Source organism: Berghia stephanieae, chromosome 4, assembly GCF_034508935.2.
Source record: "Berghia stephanieae isolate SIO BIC M18660-M18661 chromosome 4, UCSD_Bste_1.3, whole genome shotgun sequence".
In the NCBI taxonomy this organism is placed as follows: domain Eukaryota; kingdom Metazoa; phylum Mollusca; class Gastropoda; order Nudibranchia; family Aeolidiidae; genus Berghia; species Berghia stephanieae.
This window is the reverse complement of record NC_088363.1, coordinates 45,326,559-45,340,683: the sequence shown is the minus strand read 5'-3', so window position 1 is coordinate 45,340,683 and position 14,125 is coordinate 45,326,559. Positions and strand designations below refer to the sequence as shown.

Here is a 14,125-nt window from a genome sequence, read left to right as displayed (position 1 = left end):
ACAGACAAGAGTCATTTGCTGACGCCAGAGTACAGACGGAAGAGGTGGGGGGGGGGGGAGCTCTTTACTCGCAGATGCGTCAAAGAGGTTCAACGACGTGGAGGAGGATCGGTCATGGTTTGAGCCATCGAATGGAACTTGTCTTTGTCAAAGGTAGAATAACAGCAAAAGTCTAAATTGACACAATACAATTCTGAGACCGCACCGTTTGTCTTGCTTTCACAACAGAGAAGTTACCTTGTTGCGGCAAGACAACGCGAGACCTCATGTGGCAAGGTGGATGGGCCCCTAGCACAACATCAAAACAATTGATTGGTCCGCCATGTAACCTGATATGTCTTCCGTTGATCACATGTGGGACGAGTGGATGAGACGTGTCAATAAACGCACTAGAGTTCAAACTCCAGCAACTGATACAAGCGATGAGAGAAGAGTATGCTGCAATAACCCAAGAGCACTCACAAACTCTATGCGACGCCGGATACAGCATGCATAGAGTCAGCTGGTGTTCACACGAGATGCTGAATAAAAATGTTAAAAAACAAACCGGGTTTGGGCTTTACCTTATGCATTTGTTTGCTTTCAAATTTCCTCACCAAAATTTGTAGGGGCATTTTTTTACCCTCTCTTAATTTCTTGACTGTTCTATTCACAACAGTTTTTTTCGATGTCTAAAGTGTTTCTTGTTATTATTCAGTTGTACCATTTTCACCAAATTTGAGCCATTCATTTTATTTAGGAACAAAACATTATCGGGTGACAATTCAATTGTGACGTACAGTATACAAATAATGGAAACATTGTTCAACTCCTTTTTAGTAATAACTTGACTTACATACCCGGCAATGAAGTTTATGAGGTTTCGGAAGATACAAATTTTCTTAACATCAAAATATAATGTTTCAGAAGGAATATGTCACCACGTGAATCTAATAAATCTGACATAAATTCTCAAATAAATATTACATTTTCTTTCTTTCACATGTATTAACAATGCATAAACATAACCAAAAAAAAGCTCTAAATCTTAAATATTTGTATTGGTGATTTTCATTTGTCTATTCAATTTTGATCGATAGCGAATATCGAATATAATACCCCGCATTAGTTTCAATATTCTAAATAGTTATGATTGATGGGATAAAATTATAGTGAATTAAAAGTGCTTCATCTAAATCGAAATTAACTACAAAGATAGCGATAAAATTTTATTTTTTTAATGCTCAAAACTTTGTATCGATGGAGTGATATATTATTGTTATGAATAGTAATTATGATACCAAATATTCATCGATATCTGAAGCTAATTGAAGACCTTGACGTAACGTTATAAATTAGATGGAGGTTGAGTCATGGATAATAGGGTGCCCCTTACAAATCAAAATTCAATACCCAACATTGTTATAATTTCATAGACATTAAAGGACTCTAACAAAATGTAAGTATTTTCTTTTTACATTAATAATGACTAAGCGTATAATTTTTATTCGATTATCCGATTTGTAATTATGCAGGTGTAAGAAAATGTCAACCTACTGACGTTTGGACCAGAAGTATAAAATTGTCAATATAAAACAATCCAAAGAAGTATAGGTAGGAATTATCTAGCTTTTAGATTAGATGTGGTAATTATAGTGTTGGCAAAATATAGACAGACCAACTTCACATCTCTAATTCGGATAATGAAAACTCACAAAAATGGGATGTTAGCGTCAGAATTAATATGTGTCGGCATCCAGATAAAGCTTAAGAAAACTATAATTACTGCATCCGTCTTTTGTAGTGTTGACATGCATAGCGAGGGCATAGTCAAGTTAATTATATCTAGCCATCAATGTGTGGCAATTATGATAACTTAAAAATTTGTCTCGCGATTTGTGTGCGTGATTTTGATAAGATTATGTTTGATATCATTCAGAGATGCAAAATAGGTCTGGATTTTTTAAATTAATGATTGGGTGTAACTGGTTTTTATCCCAACAAATAATAGATCAAAAGTTTGATATTTTAGACAAATAGATTAATGCGGTTATAACTCCAAAGGGGAGTAATTTTCGGTCTTGCTCTTGTCAATTTAATTCAGATTTGCTATAATTGTTGTAGCAGTTGGTAAATAGAATTATAATAAATGACTCCTGATAACATGTAATTGGAGGATTTTAACGAATGTTTGCTCTTAAAGACAAAATAATATTGTCAAAATGCTTAATAACAACAACAAAAAAATCAGATAAAATCAAAACGGAGATGAATGAGACCACCTACTTGTTTTGAACTAATACACAAGACCATCGAATTTAAATCATATTTAATTTGTCGCAATGTAGTATTTGTATGTTACCAGGCAAAACGGGGTTGTGGTTTTTTTTGTTTTGTTTTGAACTTTTATGAAGGGGGGGGGGGCGTTGTTTTGTTTCTTTTTTAAAAAGGTTTCCTTTGTTATTTCTTCACTTGAATATATAGATAGTTCGAAGATGACGTCACTCAGGTCTTTTTTATTGTTTTTTGCCATCCGCCTTTATGAGTAATGCTCACTGAACTGTATTAAACTGACTATAAACGTTCATGGATACACACAGTTTTGTGTGTTGGTCCGTCATACTTCCGGATGGCAATATTATGAGTTTCTTAGCAAAGCGCATACTATCTATAGATAGTTCGAAGATGACGTCACTCAGGCCTTTGTTATTGTTTTTGCCATCCGCGTTTGTGAGTTGTTCTCACTAAACTGTATTAACCAGACTATAAAAGTTCATGGTTACACAGAGTTTGTGTGTTGGTCCGTTATACTTCCGGATGGCAATGTTGTGAACTCCTTGGCCAAGCGCATTCTATCTATAGATAGTATGCAGATGACGTCACTCAGGCCTTTGTTATTGTTTTTGCCATCCGCGTTTGTGAGTTGTTCTCACTAAACTGTATTAACCAGACTATAAAAGTTCATGGTTACACAGAATTTGTGTGTTGGTCCGTTATACTTCCGGATGGCAATGTTGTGAACTCCTTGGCCAAGCGCATTCTATCTATACTGAATATCATGATATCCACATTGCCAACCTGTCCTCCATGTTTAAATTTTGTAAAACGCATAGATGTTACGAGATATATTTATAGAAGGAACGAACTTAACGTCACTCAGCTATTTTATATTGTTTTTAGAAAGCCATTTAGCAATCAGTTATCACTAAATTCTATCAATCTGGCTATAGATAGTATGCGCTTGGCTAAGAAGATCACAACATTGCCAAACGGAAGTATAACGGACCAACACACAAAGCTGTGTGTAACCATGAACTTTTTTGTCTGGTTGATACAGTTTAATGAGAATTACTCACAAACATGGATGGCAAAACACAATAACAAAGGCTGTGTGACGTCGACTTCATTCTATCTATACAAGTTTAGGTTACACATAGTTTGATGTGTTCGTACGTTATTTCCGACTGGTGATGTGAGCTATTTGGCAAAGCATCAATAGTTAGAACGAAGTTGGCGTTACTCAGGTCTTTGTTATTGTTTCAGCAATCCATGTGTACCCTCTCCTTACCACCCATAGGAAAATCGTCACATTCGTTACGATGTAACCGACAATTTTCTCATTCTGATTTCTCTTGTACATCACAAAATATAAATAAATGCTTTGATTACACTTGTTACTTTTTTGTTTGAGTAAGAAAAGTCTATTTTTGTGCTGGGTGGGTGTAAATTTTCGGGGAAAATTCTAAAAATAGCTGGTAAGGAGAGAGTTAATGCGCCATGTTTTCGTGTTTACGTAATGCGTAGTGTGTAATGTGTTGTGCGTATTGTCCGTTTCCATGTGTGCGTGTTATTAATGTGCGATCAGTCATTTTGTTCTTTTAACCTTCAAATCACAGTCTGGTTTTGGCTACTGTCTTGTCCAAAACGCTGAAACAGATAAAAATGAAAACATCGCAATTCTGCTGCACTCTGAAAAAATACATGTTTTAAGAATTGGCCAGAAAACTCGTCCTTCAAATATCGATGATTTAAATGACCTTCATCTTGGCAAAAAAAAACAACTCTCAAACCTGGGACCGCTCACACTCCAAAGCAAATTATAGAAAAATAATTTCGATAAGAATGTGGCTGTTGGTTGGCAAAAGAAATAACCACTCATAAATAAACGAACATGCATCAAATGACATCATGATATTGATATTTTATGAAGCAAATGGTAACATTTATCAAAAATTACTGTCGATCTATTTTGAGACCGCGGTAAAGCTAATTATTCAAAATTAACGCGCTTTGCGTGAACAAAACAAGAACTATATGGAGTCTGAGTTTCAGAATAATTTAGCCATATGTGTCAGTGCATGAAATAATCAGTCGGAAGGTGAAAATTTTGGATTTGCATTTTTTTTAATTTACTGAAAGAATATGCTCCCCAGAGTATTTTAATCTTTATTTGATGTTATGTTAAAGTTATGGTCAGATGTATGGGAAAGGTATCCTGCAACTTTTCTCAGATGTCATACTTTTTCAACTTGACGAGCTATAGAAAATATTTAGAATTGAAATTAAGCTTTGATATTTCCCGAACATGTACAAACAGGGTTGATTTAATCATTTATGACAAGATTTCAGTTTTGATAAAAATTGACCTGCTAACTAAACTTGGCAACATCTCAGTTCAAACCTTTTCACCATCCGACTGATTGTGTTATTCACTGTAATATAAATGAATTTAACTTGTATAAAACATTATTTGTACATGTTTGTTTTCACTGAAAGTGTATTATCTACAATTTAAACAACAAAACCCGGAGACTCATTTTGTGCGACTCATTTTGTTATCCGACTCCTAAAGTTCCTAATCATCAGCAAAGAACGGAGATCAAACATTCCAAACCTTTCAATTCCAGTGATTTGAGTTTATATTTTGTAACGATTATTTCTGAGAGAAGTTAAGATTTAGTTCAATGTTAACCAGTTGGTAGAGCACTCGCATCACAAGCAAAGGGACCGAGATTGATCCCAGGTGCAGTCGATATGGGACGCTTTTTCTGCGTTTTATTCTGGTTTGTTGCTGTTTCTCGCTTAGTACATGGAATATCATATTGAAACTTGGCAATTTTAGGGCAAATTTCTCAGAAAATATGATGAAGACATCAGAAGAGCTCTAACTTGTATAGTTTTAGAGCCGTATGGCTAGGGTCAACCTTAATTTTGTTTTAAAATAAACATAATATTGATCATTTGGAACATTTTCGAAAGGTAATTTTGTGTTAAAAACCCATACAAAGGATGTGAATAATGCCTGCTAAATTATTATCACTCAAAATAGTCCGTGAGACCATGACTGAGAGAAAGAGAGAGAGAGAGAGAGAGAGAGAGAGAGAGAGAGAGAGAGAGAGAGAGAGAGAGAGCGTGTGTGTGTGTGTGTTAATTTACTGTTAGAAAAAGAGAAATTGGGCAAGTCTATTTCAACGGGGACAAAGATTGTTAAAAAGTCGAATTATCAACTGATTAGTAAGACAAAATGCTAGAGCAGACAAAATTTACACCCCTATGATGTCACACAATTAAAACATTTTTTAAAAAAGCAAGAGAGGTGGGTCTTCAGACTTTCACGGCCGAGGTGCCAGAATTGGCCAAGTATAGAATTGTATTTCTTTTATTAAATATTATTTATTTATATTTGTCTCAGTGATATTTATCCTAGTCTATTCAATTTTATGTTTGTCAAATTCGATTAAGTCTGGTCATCTGTCAGCCTTGTCTTGCTGACGTCACATTGCGTGTCAAGCGATTTGGGGGGGGGGGGGGGGAGAGAGAAGGGGAGGAGAGAGAGAGAGAGAGAGAGAGAGAGAGAGAGAGAGAGAGAGAGAGAGAGAGAGAGAGAGAGAGAGAGAGAGAATGGCAGTCTCCTCTTCTCACTCATTGAATCGCAAATTGGGTGGATGTTTTGTGATGATACGTGAAAAGTACTCTCCATATTCCGATGAAATTTGAAGTATAAATAGATAAGATGTGCATATATAACCTAATTTACGGCAAAATCTCTGCTTTTGATAGTTTTAGAAATATTTTGCTCAAAAGGGCAAACATCAGTTTTTAACGTTTTTTAGTAATTGTACGAGTTTTGCCGTTTGACATAATCTAAAATGACCTCTTTACTAATAGTGTGCCAAATTTCAGACATTTAGTGATAAAAGGCTTCGAAATCGAGGTCCAAGGATTTGCGTAAGATCGTCATTGCTAATAAATTTCAAGGGAGGTGCAGAATTATATAGTTGTAAAGATATAGATATCTATTAAAGTGTATATTGATGTCAAATATAAGAAAATAAATTTAGTAAAAAGCTAAAAATTAAATATAGATCTAGTATATTAATATTGTATATTGACTGAGAAAAATTACATTGTATAAATTACTCGGCACATATAGATACAAATAGGTAATTGTAGTAAGCGATTTTATAAATTGATGTTTATAAATTGTAAAGTTTTAAAGGGGTATGTTTAGATCTGAGCTTTTACAGTCGTTCGTGTGAGGTAGCCTTTATTATTATTATTATTATTATTATTATTATTATTATTATTATTATTATTATTATTATTATTATTATTATTATTATTATTATTATTATTATTATTATTATTATTATTATTATCTATTATTATTATTATTATTATTATTATTATTATTATTATTATTATTATTATTATTATTATTTTTATTATTAATATTATTATTATTATTATTATTATTATTATTATTATTATTATTATTATTATTATTATCATTATTATTATAACAATAAAAAAAGAATTAAAATTCATCCCATATGGGGAAATTTGTCTCGTGGGGCTATTCCAAGGGAAGACTAGAATAACCCAGGCGTCAGCCGCCGCGCAGCGACGTAAATTTAGCTAAGGTGGGATGACTTGATCAAGGCCACACATTGCAGTGGCGGCTGATCGAAAACAGGTATTATTATTATTATTATTATTATTATTATTATTATTATTATTATTATTATTATTATTATTATTATTATTATTATTATTATTATTATTATTATTATTATTATTATTATTATTATTATTATTATTATTATTATTATTATTATTATTATTATTATTATTATTACTGTTTTCTTGTTGATAGTATCATTGAGTCTTATCCTTCAAGATTATCAAAATAGCTTTCAATAGTTACTGTATCTTATAGAATTCCTCCTACTAGTAGTTATACAGCCCTTTATGTTTTTATATAATAGCATTATCTTTTTTTTTCTTTTCTTCTATACTCTTTATTCTTTATAAAGTCCCTCAGCTTAATTGACCAATTAATCCATAGTCTAGATTCCAGGTTACGATTTAGCAGAGAGAACAAAACCTCATTTTTCTTTTAAGCGTTTCCTTATTTTAAAAGTAGCTTGTTTGTAGTTTCTAAATGTTCTATTTCTTTTTTTCTCTATCGCTAGTACCTAATACAAGTTCAAACTAATGTTATGAAGATCCCTATACTATGCAATTTTTGGCAATTATCTCTACATGTCAAATTTTTTTTGTTAAACCCCCCCCCCCCCAAAAAAAAATAACAAAACAAGCAAAAAAAAAAAAAAAGAAAGAAAAACAAACACAAAAACAAACAATCAATAAAAATAAACAATTAAAACAACATTGAGCCTTTATATAGAGCAATACCCACTAAACGTGCTCAAAGCGCTTTACAAAGGGTTCACGACCAACAGCAACAAGAAACAAGTAGAACGAGATATGAAGCCTGTCAGGAGATATTACAATTTTTTTTTCTGACAGAGACAAAGCTGTTAACGGCCAGGTACTCATTTTACACCGAGTTTGGTGAAAGAATGTGAGTAAAGAGCCTTTTCCGAGCGAGTTTAATTATTTATGTGGCTCTCAATTCATTTTTAATCATCAAGGTCATCCCAATATAATGAGATAATGGGCCATTTATTTTGTCTTGAATAACTTAGGCGTCCGCCGCTGTGCATTGTCGCAACGTAAGCAACAGGAGCTAAATTTCTTGCTCAAGAAAAGAGAAGCAGATAGCGGGGGTGTAACTCGGATGCAATCCCTTATTCACTTGCCCATCTAGCCTCCGACCTTGTATAGCATGTTAGGGATTTCACCCATTCAGTAAGCTGATAAATCACAACACATACAAAGGGACCGAATTCCTTCCCAAATTGCGTTCTATATATTTTCTTCAACTCATCACTCATCTAACCAAGCGGAAAAAAAGTTTGCAAATAGATTGGCACCCTATAGAAATATCAACTGTCTGTCAATTTTAGTGGCGTTTAAACACTACAGAAACTAGGTTAAGCCCATTGGGTCTTATAACCCTGAAGGATTATAACATCATACGAGAAACGCTCAAGGGACGTATTCATCAATCTGTTTCCTCCTTAATGAAATCTGCAAACCATCTATTTACCGTACTCTGAAATTTTTTTAAGAAAAAAAGGGGCCAGACGAATCGCCCTTCACATATCGAAAATTTTCCTGAAGACAAGTTTTAGAGTTGTTGACAAGATTAGGGTCATTTTAATCCATCGATGTTGAAGAGACAATTTTCTGGCCAAAATTATAATTGTATTTTCTTTTCAAAGTACGGCACATAAAATGTATTGTTTCAGATGATTAATTTCAAAGAGTCTTGTTGACTTTATTTTTGAAATTATCTTAATCTTTACCTACCGTCTATAATTTCTATGCTTTCAGGTGGTGTGGATGCTAAAGACTACAGTTATAATCAAAACTATGAAACTTTTTACGGACTAATGTTTTACTGTGTAGATTGTATTAATTTCATAATGTGCACAAACTAAAATTTCGTTTCTTCTGGGTTATCAAAAATATTTAATTCACGTTTTTCGCACCCACTTCACGCATATATAATACACATTTTGATACAGTCGGTCACAACTGGTGGCGTTAACAACATTTTCTGGTAGAATCTTAACTTGGGCTTCTGGTGTCTCTCAGAATGACTGACCGCTTCCTGTGCGTAAAGTGTGCATATATCATTCTGGGCATACCACAAGTCAATCAAAGAGGTCTACAGCAGAGTTGATTCGCTGCCAGGACCGCAGGAATCCCTCTCTTCTATAGATAGAATGAAGTTGACGTCACTCAGATCTTGTTATTGTTTGTTTTGTTTTTTGGCCATCCACGTTTATGAGTAATTCTCACTAAACTGTGTTATAAAAGTTCATGATTACACATCGTTTTGTGTGTTGGTCCGTTATACTTCCGGTTGGCAATGTTGTGAGCTTCTAAGCCAAGCACATACTATCTATAGTCAAAGGAAGAAAATTATTGTCTTATTACCGAGATTCATTGGATATAAAACATTCTGCAAGGAACCTTGGAAGGAGGAAGAAGGGGAAGACTACAAATTAAGTGCTGGATTGACTATATTAAGGACCGGACAAGGATGAGCTACCCAGCCTTGATGGTGAAAGATGAGGACAGATGAAGGGCCCTCACTACATGATTATCTCAATTGTCTTCTCTACGACCACATGAGAATGAGTTGAGCTAGTTTTGGAAGGATTGCTGTCGAAAATCTATCTGTCACTTCTTAAACTTCATGGAAATCTTTACACAGACATGTGCTCGTGTGCATGTGGATCTGGGGCGCAACATGAGGTCCTTGACCGCATTCCATGTGCGATTGTAAGTTACATGGGGTGTATCAAAGACTAATGTTGTCTTTCTGGACATCCCAGCGATAAGATAACTGAGACAAGACTGACAGCACGTTGGATATTTGGGTATAATATTAGGGGAATACGTTTTGTCACAGATTATATTCTTTAATTGTGTCCAACACAACATTGTTTGGAGAAGGTAACACTCATAATATGTAAACATAACTATGTTAACGAGTTCGGTGGTTTCTTCGAATAAGTAAAATTCTTGCAATAAATTATTTCTTTAGCAAAACATGCTCTACCATACTGTTCGTTTTCATTAAATTTTATGATGTACAAAAGAAATTTGAATAAAAATAATGTTGGTTGAATCGTAACGAATGTGACGTTTTTCCTATGGGTGATAAGGAGATGATTAACTAATCACCCACTAGACCTCGATGATCTGTCGACTCCAATAGACGTCTATATATAAATTTTAAAAAAATGTAATGAGGCGTTCCGTTTATATATTTTAAGAAAGCAGCTCAAAAATCATTTTCTGTTAATCTCTATCTTCACTCTCCACTGGTATATACCTCTTGTAGTCACAGGTTCATTTCCCATTTGTGCCCACCTCCTATAGTTTCAGGTTCATTTCTCTCAGCTGCCTACCTCCTATAGTCCGGCTTCAATTCCCACTGGCATCCGCCACCCTAACTCCCAGGTGACTTTCCCTCTGATATCCTTTTCCTAAAGTCCCAGGTTCACTCCTCACTGGTGTCCACTTCCTTGAGTCGCTGGTTCAATCCCCACTGGTGTCCACTTCCGATGACTTCGGACGGTTTTGGTAGGTTTCTGAAAAAATAAGTACTATTCTGGGTTCACTGGTGTCCACCTTCCATATTCCCGGCTTAATTCTCAACTGGTATCATCCTCTTCTAGACCAAGGTTCAATCCCATTAGCGCCCAGCTCCTACAGTCTTGGGTTCAATATCCTCTGGTGCCCACCTCCTATAGTCCGGCCTCAATTCCCACCGGTATCCATCTCCTATGGTTCCAGATTTATTTCCCTCTGATATCCTCTTCTCATAGTCCAGGTTCACTCTCCACTGGTGTACAGTTCCCTGAGTCCCTGGTTCACTCATCACTGTTGCAACTTCCCATAACTTTGGTCGGTTTAGGCGGATTTTGTCGGGTTTAGGTGGGTTTCGTAAAAAAGAAACACCCTCCTCCCTCCGATGGTCCCGGCTTCACTCCCCACTGGTATACACGTACCTGAGTCCATGGTTTACTCCCCACAAATTCCCACTTCCCATAACCTTGTCTGGTTTCGTCGGGTTTCGTCGAGTTTCGGCTAGTTTCGGGGGGATTCGGTGGGTTTTGTAAAAAAGAAACACCCTCCTCTTCCTCCTCCCACATTCCCAGGTTCACTCCCCAATGCTGTACACTTCCCTGAGTCTCTGGTTCACGACTACTCATGCACACTTATTTGTAGGGTTTTGTCGGATGTCGTCGGCTTTCGTAAAAAAAAAAAGACACAACGGTTATCTCAATCAGTGTTTCAACAATCGCTGAGGCCGGGCATGAGGAACTCTATTCATACAACACGTTAAGGCAAAATACACGCATGTTTTACCCGCCAGATCAGTAATAAAACTTTTAAAAAACTGTGACCAACAAAATGACAGTATTTGCTGACGTACTCGAACTACACAAATATCTAATCCTTTCGATGATATGCGTGTAAGTTAAATACCCAACCTTTCTGCCCGCCAAATGGCTCTTACCAGTAAACAAAAACTATGTGTAACCTTACATGTGTATCGAACGAATAAAGTGATACTTTAAAACATAGCTTTTATATAAACGTGTTCAAAGCGCTTTACAAGGGGTCCTTAGACAAGTGCAACACTTACTTAACATGTTGGACAAGACATGTTACGTGTTTGGCGATGTTACAATTTTTTTACTTTTCGACAGATACAAACCTGTTAACGGCAAGGTAGGCCTACTCATTTTACACCTGAGTACGGTGAGAGAATGTGAGATATAGAGCCTTCTCTAAGGACTCAACTATGCGCCCCTCAGAGCAGGACTCGAACTCAAAACCTTCCGATCCCAAGTCTAGTGTCATATCGGAAGACAATATAGCCGCATGGATGGCTTTATTAATTTCCTCTTGACACGAATGTAATAGCAGTTAAGGGACATAACTCAGTCTATTATTAACCAAATAAAAACAGATTACCGGGTTACCTCCCCGGATGATTCATTGTTTATTTGGAAATCGGTTATTCTTTTTTCGGCATCAATTTCTTATAAATAAAGAAATATATATATATACATACATATATTTATAAATAATTCCCAGGTTTGAGAGTTTTTACCAATATGAGGGTTATCTAACTCGATCGGTATGTATTTGAAGGACGAGTTTTCTGGCCAAAATTTTTATATACGTTATAGATAGAACGAAGTTGATGTCACTCAAGTCTTTGTGATTGTTTTTTGCCATCCATATTTATGAGTAATTCTCACTAAACTGTATTAACAAGACTATAAACGTTCAAGGTAACACATAGTTTTGTGTGTTGGTCCGTTATACTTCTGGATGGTAATGTTGTGAGTGTCTTAGCCAAGCGCATACTATCTATACACGCGTATTTCCAGAGTAGGGCAGTTTGATTTATATGATAAGAAATAGAACTTTGAGTTGGCTGCTATGTGGAACATTATCTTTATTATCCACTATAACGAATAAAAGTTACCCCGCACTCTCATAATATCTGTAGCTATATATTCCATTTCCTGCACCTAACTCACCTCGAATACCGTTTTAAGACAGCTCAGCGGTATGGCCTTGCTTCGTACCCGAAAGGTACAGAGTTCGACTAACCGTTGCGCTGTGTGGCCTTGAGCAAGTCATTTAGCCTTAACCCTCTCCTTACCAACTATAGGAAAATCGTCACATTCGTTACGATACAACCAACATTTTTCATATTCAAATTTCTCATGTACATCATCAAAGTTAAAGAAAATGAAGTGTGTTGTAGAGCATGTTTTGCTAAAGAAGTTATATATGGCAAGAATTTTAGTGCTATTGTGTCTAAGTGATAAAAAATAAATATTTTGGTTAGTTGGGTGTGGGGTTTTGGGGGAAATCATGAAAATGTCTGGTAAGGAGAGAGTTAAGCTCACTTTGCGGCACTGCACTGCAGCTGACGCCTGGGTCATTCCAGTCTTCTCTTGGAATAGATCCAAAAGAAAAATTTCCCCTTTGGATGAATAAAGGCGATTTATTTTATTTTATTTATCTTATATTTATGCCTTTGCAATGTTCAGTACAGGTATTTTGGTACATTGTCACGGTTCAAGGATGGGTTAAGTGCTTTACTGTAACTGTTGCTGTCTGCACCTATATGAACGGTGGGGCTCGCAGTGGTCGCCAACAATGTGCATCAACCGCAGCAAAGGAACAAATATATTGACGAACTTAATCGAGCTAATCACCGAATTAAATAATCAGACATTTCACAAAGGCTTGGAAGTTCATAGGAAAGAGTTGTATACATAGTTCGAGAAATCCTTGGATATAAAAAATTATGTGCCCGTTGGATACCGAAAATGCTCGCACAATCGCATGATCACTTTGAAAGAGGACGTTTTCTTTAAGTACAATAAAATTAAAAAATAAAAAAAAAAATAAAAAATTCCCTTTATTCATCCCCAATGGGAAATTCGTCTTTAGGGTCTATTCCAAAGGAGGACTGGAATAATCCAGGGGTCAGCCGCAGAGCAGCGCCGCAAAGTGAGCTAGGGCGAGGTGACTTGCTCAAGGCCACACAACGCAGCGGTGGTGATTGAACTCGTTACCTTTCGGGTAGGAAGCAAAGACCGTACCACTGAGCCACGCTGCCCCCCCCCCCCCCCTTTCCCCTCACAGTTCTGATCCCAAGTGACTTTTTCCTTTTCTTTAGACTTAAGAAACATCTCAAGGGGGCAAATTTGGGCAATGAAGGCGAAGCGCAATTGGAGTTGACTTGATGGTGTCGATGTTTGCCACGTGAATTCTTCGTAGACCAATGCAATAACTGATGCATCGTTGTCCACTCTGGTTGGATTGAAACGGTGATTATGCTGAAATTTAAAACGATAACCAGAAAGGACAAAAACATTTGCTTTGTTTTCATACACTTTTCCATTTCGTATCTATTATATCTTTGGAAATACAAGAGCTGTAGTATGATGTAATATAATATAGTATAATAACATAATATTTAAAAAAAATAATTATGCGTTTTCCGCCATGACATCATAGGACATCGTCGCCTAGGCATTCGACGAAAGAATATAGGTAACTCATCAAACAAGATGTCTGATGTCAACAGGAATCACCTATGTTGTCCAAGTGAGCAAATTGGGGGTTAATAATCTTGCTCAAGTAAAAAAAACGAAAGTGCCTGAAGCGGGGCTCGAACCCAGGTTCC

General features: G+C 35.9%; 1 protein-coding gene across 4 annotated transcripts in view; it reads right to left on the bottom strand.

Moving 5' to 3' along the window:
• The window catches only part of LOC144970661 (uncharacterized), a 22,524-nt gene extending 21,181 nt beyond the window's left edge, over nt 1-1,343 (bottom strand). Inside the window, exon 1 of one of the 4 annotated variants that reach the window (XM_078910516.1) lies at nt 1,281-1,343. The gene's annotated coding sequence lies outside the window, so the exon portion shown is untranslated. The other 3 variants (XM_078910519.1, XM_078910517.1, XM_078910518.1) reach the window with 3 other exon arrangements.
• Between the last annotated feature and the right edge of the window lie 12,782 nt (nt 1,344-14,125).